Here is an 11,380-nt window from a genome sequence, read left to right as displayed (position 1 = left end):
TTTTAAAATGAAAGACAATGTTGTTGATTGAATTAACCGCTAATACATATGTATCCGGCTCTTTTCGTCCCGGCTAATGTTCAAACCCTTCTCACAGTTCGATAGAATAAAGTGCCAGTCAAGAACTGGGATCGATGGTTTCAACAAGTCCTCTACCCTTTTACCAAAGCTGGCAATAATTACAGGTAAATTCAAACAAAACGACGCATGTGGATATATATAAATATATATAAATTCAAAATAAGGATGATTAATTAGATATTAATTTAATTAACATCGATTTCACACCAGTGGTCTAGCATAAGAAAAAAAACTGAAGGTTCAGTAAAAACTGTATAATATATATATATTAGAGGGAAACCACTATGTGGACACCCATATGCTAGAAATAGATCCGCTACGGTCTCACCACCAAGAAATGTTCTCAAGAAAAATTTGGTTGTTTTGCTAAATTTTTCTTGAGAACATTTCTTGGTGGTGAGACCGTAGCGGATCTATTTCTAGCACATGGGTGTCCACATAGTGGTTTCCCTCTAATATATATATATATATATATATATATATATATATATATATATATATGTTAGAAGTATTGGGGGTGATGTACAGATTTAATACATATGAAAGAAAAAAAGGTGTTCAGAATGCTGGATGGTTGTAAAAATATATATTTATTTACGTGATTTGTAAATAAATATGTATTTTTACAACCATCCAGCATTCTGAACACCTTTTTTTCTTTCATATATATATATATATATAATAAGGTTCAGCAAAAAAATTGCTTTACCACACACCGAACTTTTAGAAATAGCAGCCAAAGAATTTGGCTATTTCTTCTACTTTAAGCAGAGTCTCCCTGACAATGTATACTCGAAAACATTACAGGTCGGTATAGAGGGAAAAATAACGAAAGTTATATATCCACATGTATATTTACATACAGAGACATGCATGCATACATACAAAACCCAGAAGAACAAGCAGTAAGTTAGTCAACAGGTATAAGGTAAATATACCAGCAAGGGTATGTTTCCTTCTTCCTCAAGACCAAAATCTTCGATTCTTCTAAATATCCATTATAGAGGTAAATAATTCGAAAAGCCTATTTCGTCATAAGCGCCGATTTAACAACAAAAAAGAAGATAATGCGGTGTAAAAACGAAGAATAATCTTATTGGCCCAAAAGGAATAAAATGTAATATCGAAGTTTGAATTGAAAAATATTAAAGCATCGAACTCCGACCCCCGTCGACTAAGGAACCAACAAGAGACCGAAAAGACCCTTTCTGTTGGGTTACTTGATCAGAAATCTATTTCGAATTGCTTCTACTGTCTTAAGAAAATGGAAAGAGATATAATGTGGTATTAGATGCCGAGGTCGACTTTGTCTTACATTCTTTCGGGGTCGATTAAATAAGTACCAGTTACGCACTGGGGTCGATGTAATCGACTAAATCCCTTTGCCTGTCCTTGTTTGTCCCCTTTGTGGGCAATAAAGAAATAGGTATTAGATACATTGTTTAAGAAGAGGAACAAAACAGTCACAGCTGAGAAAGTTTTGATTGGACATGTACTATAAAGAAACATGAAAACATGATCTGTACTTAAAACAACAACCTCAGCTCCGTTTTAGATTTAATTTGGGGAAGAAAAAGACATCATCAGAAATGATACAATACATTCAAGATAGGAAACAATCTGAAAAATTGACTTACAATACACTAATCAATGGACAACAGCTTGAATAGTTTATAACATGTGTGTTGATTGCCGTAGAGGTGCCCGGAACGATCGGGGGCAAGGTGAAGGTCAGCAGAGCAAAAAGTGAGAGAAAAAAAACGGGCGAAAATCTTGGCAGCAGGAAATAAAAACCGTTGACAACGATAATTCTTGAGAGACGGAATTTTAAAATAAATGGCAATCGATGAATATTTCATGCGACACGCATTCTCTGTACACAATAGCTAATAACACGTTAATAGAAAATCGCAGGTAAAAAGCTAAAAACAAGATCCACAACAAACTTACCGAGCAACTGGAGACATGAAGCGGCTCCGCTGGAAGGATTCGGTCTCTCACAAAAGACAGGCGCAATCAGAGCGCATGCGCAGCACAACCCGCTTCGCTTGCGTTGCGCGAGTTTAATGGTGTGAGACAAGGCGGCTTTTTTTTTTTCTTTTTCTTAAACAATTTAGTAAGAAAATGAATTTTTAAATATAATGTAGGATCTTTTCGGTTTGAACGGCAGTTTTTTTTAAATAATTTCCACGTAACTAAACACTTTTAAACTTCGTATACTGGTAGAATGTGTTTATAAAACATCTTTTTTCTCTTGGCTTTATTGAGAAAAGTCTATAGTTTGTAAGAGATTTGTTGTTTGTGTTTTCTTCAATTTCTGCAATTTCAACCAATCAATGACGTCTATTGAGGTAAAAAAAAAAGAAACAGATTGGGTTTATTTACATTTGTGAAGAAAAAAAGACACCCTTCTCCCCACCCCTAACCCGGATCTTTTCGGTTTGAACGGCAGTTTTTTCTAGCGGTGTCATATGAAATTGTCACCCATGATTATAACCCTAGTATCAATCTATTGCATTTCAATCTGTTTTAGGGTTAGGGGTGGGGGGAAGGGTATCTTTTTTCTCCAGAAATGTAAATAAACCCAATCTGATTCTTAAACGAGGGACATGTTCATACGGCACAGAATGTTTTCACCTCAATAGACGTCATTGATTGGTTGAAATTGCAGAAATTGAAGAAAAAATCAACAAATATCTTACAAACCATAGAATTTTCTCAATAAAGCCAAGAGAAAAGATGTTTTATAAACACATTCTACCAGTATACAAAGTTTAAAATTTTTTAGTTACCTAGAAATTATGTTAAAAAACTGCCATTGGAACCAAAAAGATCCTTGCATTTGAAATCAGACTCATACACATCGATATCCATTTTCATACATTAGAATGATGAGAAACGCAGCAAAAGTTTTAAATATCTTGAACATTTGAAAGAGGATCAGAGGAAAAGGGCACATGATATGAAATTAATGAAACTCAACTAAATCTAAAAACATAAAAATCCTTTGTAGCTTCTTCACGGTCTCCCTAACATATTTATGCACCATGCCATTAAAGAAGTGAGATTATTGAAATTAGTAATTACTCATTTCGCCCCACTTTAGAATTTTTCTTTTTTAAATTAAAAATTATCACATTGGATATTAAGTGTGGGAAATATTGACTTGGACTCCAACAAAGCAAAGAATTTCGATTAATAAACACCAAAAATTATCAACCTTAAGCAATTGTGTTAAGTCACTGCTGATTTATCAAAAGTATGCTGCAGGTTTTTAGATGTGACATTATAGTAAGATATCCAATCTCTCAGCAAGCCATTTGTAAACAAAAAAAAAAACATAATATAGTCGTTGTATTTAAAGCAATTCATATTATCAATTTTTTAATTAAAATATTTAGTGAAAATTCAAAGATAACTTAGTGATATATTTAGTAGATTTTTACAAAATACAGAACTGCAAAACTGTTTCCAAAATGAAATTGCATAGCACCAAATAGATAATACTGTAAAGAACATGCTTGTTCCACACTTTGATAATTTGAATTCTAATGTAGGAATGACTAGTGACCGAGACTTTTGGAAATATGCCGTGCGTGAGAAGACCCGGCAAGCCAAATGAGACCATAATCTCGTGGCCTATGCCAAGGGGTGTAACCAGCCCACTTATGCGTACCTTTTCCTTCTTTGGACACTAAAACTCTGCTTGTGAAGACCTGTTGAGGCAAGTGAAATCAAAATCAAATTCGATGACTGGTGTCCGTGCAAACAGGGTGCAAAAAGCACCATACAAATGTGATCATTGACAGAACAGCTAACCGACTTCAGTGCCAGTAGCACTTAAAAGGCACCATTCGAGCGTGATCGTTACCAGTGTCACCTTACTGGCACTCGAGCCCCGTGCTAGTAGGGTATTAAGAGCACCATCCAAGCGTGATTGTTGCCAGAGTGGCTATCTGGCCTCCGTGCCAGTGGCACGTAAAAGACACCATTCGAGTGTGATCATTACCAGCATCACCTTACTGGCATGTGTAAAAGATTCGAACAAGGTTGTTGCCAGTACCGACTGACTGGCCCCATGCCGGTGGCACGTAAAAGCATCCACTACACTCTCGGAGTGGTTGGCGTTAGGAAGGGCATCCAGCTGTAGAAACTCTGCCAGATCAAGATTGAAGCCTGGTGCATCCATTTGGTTTGCCAGCCCTCGGTCATTCGTCCAACCCATGCTAGCATGGAAAGCAGACGTTAAACGATGATGATATGATGATGTAGGAAATGGAAAATTAATCTTTCATTAGACGAATTCAATTATATCAGTTGACATAATAGAGAATGCTTAAAATGTACATTTATAGCAATAGCAAAAACATATTTCAAAAAATGTACAGCAAATAGAATTGTAGACATTTTGAAAAAAAAATTAAGGAAAAAAGAAGTTAGCATTAAATTGGATATCTTAAACTATCCAGTTTAAGATATATTTTAAGATATATGTTTCCAAAATGAAATTGCATAGCACCAAATAGATAATACTGTAAAGAACATGCTTGTGCCACACATTGATAATTTGAATTCTAATGTAGTGACCGAGCCTTTTGGAAATATGCCGTGCGTGAGAAGACCCGGCAAGCCAAATGAGACCATAATCTCGTGGCCTATGCCAGGGGCATAACCAGCCCATTTATGCGTACCTTTTCCTTCTTTGGACACTAAAACTCTGCTTGCGAAGAGTTGCTCGTCAGAGATTGAGAGAAATTCCATCATTATTTTTGTTAAGAGTGCCATAATAAAAAACAGACATGAAACAGACCCTTCAAGCTGAACCGCCCAGCAGGAGACCTTGAGGGTAGACCAAGAACAAAATAGTTGGATAACATCCATAGTTTCATTTGGTCATTCTTGAGAACCCATTTGGAAAGTATAATGAAGGCCTGCTTCTGATGATATGACCCTGTGGTGTCTCTCTTCTCATTTATTGAATGAAATGCTCCCTTTCAGCAGAAACCAACAATAAAATACCTATCATATGTTAATTAAAGTTCTGTTAGTATATGCTTTTGGAAATATACTGGAAAGGCTCATTAGGTACAGGCGTGGCTGTGTGGTATGAAGCTTACTTCTTAACCACACGGTTCCAGGTTCAGTCCCACTGTGTGGCACCTTGGGCAAGTGTCTTCTACTATAGCCTCAAGCTGACCAAAGCCCTGTGAATGGATTTGGTAGACAGAAACTAACAGAAGCCTATCATATATAGACACACATACACACACAAGGTGGTGCTGAAAAGTTCTTGGCTTTGGGTAAAAGAAAATACGGGAGGATCAGTTAATTATGGTTTTAATCAAAACTCGCGGAGTGGTTGGCGTTAGGAAGGGCATCCAGCTGTAGAAACATTGCCAGATAAGACCGGAGCCTGGTGCAGCCTTCTGGCTTCCCAGATCCCCGGTCGAACCGTCCAACCCATGCTAGCATGGAGAACAGACGTTAAACGATGATGATGATGATGATGATGATGATTCCTCTCTCAGATTCACACACTTATTGCAGTAGTCCTTCAGTTTTTCTAAGCCCTGTACAAGAACTCAAAATGTTGGGCCTCCAACCAGACCTTTTGTGATACCCTTAAAACCAGGAACTTTTCAACACCCCATCGTACGTGTGTGTCTTTGTGTTAGTGATTGTTCCCCATCACCACTTGGCAAGTGACGTTGGTTTGTTTACATCCTTGTAACTTAGTAATTTGGCAAAAAAAGAAACCAATACAATAAGTACCAGGCTTAAAAAAAAACATGAGTACTGGGATTGATTCAAGGCAGTGCCCCAGCATGGCTACAGTTTAATGACTGAAACAGATAAAAGCTAAAAGATGCTCATGTCTTGTAGCTTAGGGGTGGCCGGGAAGAAGACAAGGTGAGAATGTAAAAAATGGGTTTTAAGAGACATCCCGTATCACATTCTTTCAGAACATTTCAGTTTGTTACTCTTTTACTTGTTTCACTCATTTGACTGTGGCCATGCTGGAGCACCACCTTTAGTCTAGCAAATCGACCCCAGGACTTATTCTTTGGAAGCCCAGTACTTATTCTATCGAACCACTAAGTTACGGGGACGTAAACACACCAGCATCAGTTGTCAAGCGATGGTGGGGGGCACAAACACAGACACACAAACATATACACACACATATATATATATATACATATATACAACGGGCTTCTTTCAGTTTCCATCTACCAAATCGACTCACAAGGCTTTGGTCGGCCCGAGGCTATAGTCGAAGACACTTGCCCAAGGTGCCATGCAGTGAGACTGAACCTGGAATCATGTGGTTGGTAAGCAAGCTACTTACCACACAGCCACTGTGTATCAGTTCATAGTATACATCCCTTGGATTTCCCAAAAAATATTAACAACTTCATCATTCTCTTCGTCCTGTTTCATTGTATCTGAATTACAGATAATACTATGGATCTGTCTTTTTAGCAAAGACACCAGATGTTAATTTAGCATCTGCCAGCATTCCAGTGAATGTGTCTCTTAAACACTGAAAACTACTTCTTGAATAAGCCATAACATTCACAGAATTTGTCACAAGATCAAATTTAGTGTGAAATGGTGGGAGATATATTTTCTGAAGTTCAACCAGTGTTGATTGTGGATCATTATATTTACCAACAACATCTCTTCTTTTAGATTACCAATCATATTCTATAGATATTAAAAAAGTGTATATGTTTTGAGTAGCCCAATTGTAAACCAAGAAGCTATGATATAACTTTAAGGTGGTCACAATTAATCCATGTGTGGCCATTGTATTTCATAAGATTTAGCAGTAGTTCCATAGATTCATATGTCACATTAAGGTTAGTGGCTTGTTCAGTTAGACAACTTTGTGATTCTCTGTACATATACTGTTTTACTCTTTTACTTGTTTCAGTCATTTGACTGCGGCCATGCTGGAGCACCGCCTTTAGTCGACCAAATCCACTCACAAGGCATTGGTTGGCCCGGGGCTATAACAGAAGACACTTGCCCAAGATGCCACGCAGTGGGACTGAACCCGGAACCTTGTGGTTGGTAAGCAAGCTACTTACCACACAGCCACTCCTGCGCCTATATGTTAACCTATATGTTAATGAAAAGCTTCCATGCTTTGAGATTATAGTCACAGCCACTCTCTTGCATCAGACCATTGGTAACACTGTAGAAACAAACTTGTTTAACTTGTAAATTAAATAATGATTTCATATAACAACAGCAGAAATAGAAAAAAGAAATAACAGTTTTGCTGAAGAAGAATCCAGTCTTGAAGTCTAGAACTAAGCAACTTCACCTTTTTTTTAAATTCCAAATTGCACACCAAATTTAGTTCTGTTTGACTTAGCTGATGTAGGGAAACCATCTGTGTCTGGAACATATCAGTTGGCTTTCTTATTCCTTATCACTAACTGAGTATTTAGAATTGTTGTCTGTGATCCTTTTTGGTGTAACTGTCAGAGAGACTGCTTCTTAAAATGGTACCTGCTTTAAGCCTTTGGGTTGTTGATTTCTTTTTGTAAAATAAGCCATCTTTGTTGTACAAATATAAGTTATTATAGGTTTAGGAGTGGCTGTGTGGTAAGTAGCTTGCTTATGAACCACATGGTTCCGGGTTACATATATACGATGGGTTTCTTTCAGTTTCCGTCTACCAAATCCACACACAAGGCTTTGGTCAGCCCAAGGCTGTAGTAGAAGACACTTGCTCAAGATGCCATTCAGTGGGAATGAACCCGGAACCATGTGGTTGGTAAGGAAGCTACTTACCACACAGCCACTCCTGCGCCTATATGTTAACAAATGTTTAATTTATATACTTCTTTTCAAATAAAGTAAGTAACTATCAATATGCATAATATCCAATAATTTCAAAGGAAAATAATACATGCCTTTCGAATTCAGGGAAAGGGAAACTCCAACTCCCTCTCCTGTTTCATCTGGAAAGTCTGAAATCAAAGAGGTTGACTTCCCCAACATCATCATCCTAACTCACTAAGTTCGCAATTTCCAAGTTTATCACCGCAAGAAACTGGATATATTGAAACCTTGACCTTGACCAACCAGTCCGTCAGGCGTCCATTTGACACCGCTGGTCACAGCACACTGTCCACTCCTCTCTGGATCGCGCCTTTCTCATGAAGTCCTGAATATTGAAACAACCCGCTGTGACAATCAACTGGAAAACAGATCTGTCTGTTGTTGTCACAATTAATGAACTTCATTAATGAACTTCAAACGACTGGCCATTAATTAGTCATGAAGACGACCTTAACTTTAGCTGGCCCACATGTAAATTGAAAGGTATGTAATCCTCGTTTGAACATAGTGAGATTATGTTCTGTTCCGCATTCTAACATAGTGACCTACTATCAGCCGGTTATTGCATCATGCAGTCTTTCTGAATACAGAAATTGATTTGTGACCTAACAATATCAAACCGGTTATCTCACCACATGACAGATAGCATAGCTAAAATATCAAATACTAGAGACCACTGACTACCTGAGATCAACATCTTTTATGGTCTGCCACTTAAAATATGTAAAGGAATGAATGGATCTTTTCGGTTTGAACAGCAGTTTTTTCTAGCGGTGTCATATGAAATTGTCACCCATAATTATGACCCTAGTATCAATCTATTGCATTTCAATCTGTTTTAGGGTTAGGGTTAGGGGAAGGGTATCTTTTTTTCTTCACAAATGTAAATAAACCCAATCTGTTTCTTAAACGAGGGACATATTCATTACGGCACAGAATGTTGTTTAACTCAATGGACGTCATTGATTGGTTGAAATTGCAGAAATTGAAGAAAAAAAAACAACAAATATCTTACAAACTACAGAATTTTCTCAATAAAGCCAAGAGAAAAAAATGTTTTATAAACACATTCTACCAGTATACGAAGTTTAAAATTTTTTAGTTACCTAGAAATTATGTTAAAGACTGCTGTTCAAACCGAAAAGATCCGAGACCACTGACTACCTGATATCAACATCTTTTATGGTCTACCACTTGAAATATGTAAAGGAATTGCCACAATGTAGAGTATCTACGAGACATAAGTTGAACAATGGAAGCCCAAATCTTCTCTTAAATATTTAGGTTTTCATTAAAAAAGTAAAAGTCTTCACTCTCACTCCATACATCTCAGCATATGGCTACCTACTGTGCTAACGGAGAGATGTGGAGCTGAGTAAATCTGTTGTTAAATAATTGTAGCTTCAACTAGATATTTTGAGTAATACTTTCTTTTGTTTGATCACCTACTTGTATACATATATACATACATACATACATTGTTGCTGTTTGTTCCTTCTCAAGCCATGCCTGGCTCATAAGGGCCGGCTTCCCGGTTTCTTGGCGTATAGGTTCCCCACCTGGACGGGACGCCGGTCCATTGCAGGTGAGCTGCAAGATGCAGGAGGAAAGAGTGAGAGAAAGTTGTGGCGAAAGAGTCAACAGAAGTTTCGCCATTACCTTCTGCCGGAGCCGAGTAGAGCTTAGGTGTTTCGCTCATAAACACACACATCGCCCGGTCTGAGACTCGAACCCACCATCCCTCGACTGCTGCTCTAACCACTAGGCCATGTGCCTCCACACATACATACATACGAGGTGGTATCAAAAGGTTTCCGACTAGTTATTATTTATATATATACAATTCTTTGTCTGTCTGTTCTCTGTGCATTCTCAAACAGCTCAACCAAATCAAATCAAATTTTACAAGGTGAAAGTATCAGACTCTGTGAGTGTCAACATGCAAGTTTTTTTTCATTTGGATTAAAACAATATAACATTAGCACTGATTCGGTATTGTGTGTCAAAAGTGAAACAATAAGATCTATATTGTAATGTGATATAATACAGCGGAGGTGTCAAAACTTCAGACGATGGGATGTGTTAGACACAGCGCTGACTGCCACAAAGGAGAGTATATCCACTAACGGCTTTTCAGTGCATTCAGAAATCACATACCACCACCTCCAATTTTCCTTGACAGCTTAGCGTCTGGAATACTCCAGACGGACGCATGGCATGTCGCTTAGTTGAATTAGCCCATCATTTACTCCACAAATGTTTTGTCGTCAATGCTGTACTTTCCCATATCACCTGTTTCAACATAACTGTATATATACAAACTATGCTATTTTAATCCTGAGCAATGCCGGGTATTTCTGCTAGTGTTTAATTAAAAAAATAACTTATTTACTCAAGTTTTAACATCATCTCCTTTGAAATAGTCACCTTGTGTATCAATACACAGGTCCCAGCGTTCCTGCCACTTCTGGAATCCGGCCTGAAAGTCGTTTTCTGTAAGTGAGTCGAGAACCTTCTGCAATTCGCTCTGAATCATTTTCACCTTGGGGTAGACATGAAAGTTCACAAGTGTTAAGTCTTGCGAATAGGGTGGGTGCGGAAGTAATACCATGTTTTTGGCGAGAAATTCACGAGTAAAGAGAGCTCGGTGAAGAATCCAATTCTTCACGCTCCTCAGATCTAGTTGCTTTCACCGAATGTCCTCCCTCAAAGCTTCAAAATATCGCAGTAGAACTCTTGATTGATGGTCTGGCCCTGGGGGACAAATTCTCGATGCACAATACCACATTTCCGGCGGTGACGCTCGTGGCAGGTCTTCCAGATCGCTCATCATCTTCCAGGGACTTCTTCCTCTTTTGAAGCGCCCATACCTTTTGAAACATAGCATATGACCCTTTGCCTTGTCGCCGTAAGCTTGCCGAAACATGTTCAATGTCTCTGCAGCAGACTCCCCAAGTTTAATGCAAAATTTCACGCTGGCTTTTTGTTCCAACTTCCTGTTCGTGACAACATCGCTATCTACAGCATTCACGTGATCAACAAAAACATAAATTTCACAACTTGCAAAGTAAACACAGGGATGTCACTCGGTACATTGCCTAATGAAGGTCACTGTTAGCTCTCATTGTGCACATGACGGTGTGCTGCCATCTGTTGGCATGCTACTGAACTACACCTGGAACTTTTTCATACCACCTCCTACATACATACATACATTTGCATATACATATAACATATGATTATATATATGTGATCTTTTATTCCTTACTTGTTTCAGTTGTCAGCTAGCAGCCATGCTGGAGCACCGCCTTGAATTTTTAGTCGAATGTCTCGATCCCAGTACTTACCTGGTAAGTTATTCTATCGGTCTCTTTTCTTAAACCGCTAATTTAGGGGGATGCAAACACACCAACACCAGTTGTCAAGCAGTGGTGCTGGGAAA

The 11,380-nt window shown here is 38.2% G+C and overlaps 1 long non-coding RNA gene across 1 annotated transcript; it reads left to right on the top strand.

Moving 5' to 3' along the window:
• Positions 1-800: 800 nt before the first annotated feature.
• LOC118766792 lies at positions 801-2,004 on the top strand. The gene is made up of 2 exons (XR_005002708.1): positions 801-1,365; positions 1,508-2,004. It is a non-coding gene; the product is annotated as an uncharacterized LOC118766792 (long non-coding RNA).
• The last annotated feature ends 9,376 nt before the right edge of the window (positions 2,005-11,380 follow it).

The sequence above is a fragment of the Octopus sinensis genome, linkage group LG17 (assembly GCF_006345805.1).
Source record: "Octopus sinensis linkage group LG17, ASM634580v1, whole genome shotgun sequence".
Classification (NCBI taxonomy): domain Eukaryota; kingdom Metazoa; phylum Mollusca; class Cephalopoda; order Octopoda; family Octopodidae; genus Octopus; species Octopus sinensis.
The sequence above is the reverse complement of the archived record's forward strand: the minus strand, read 5'-3'. Positions and strand labels throughout refer to the sequence as shown.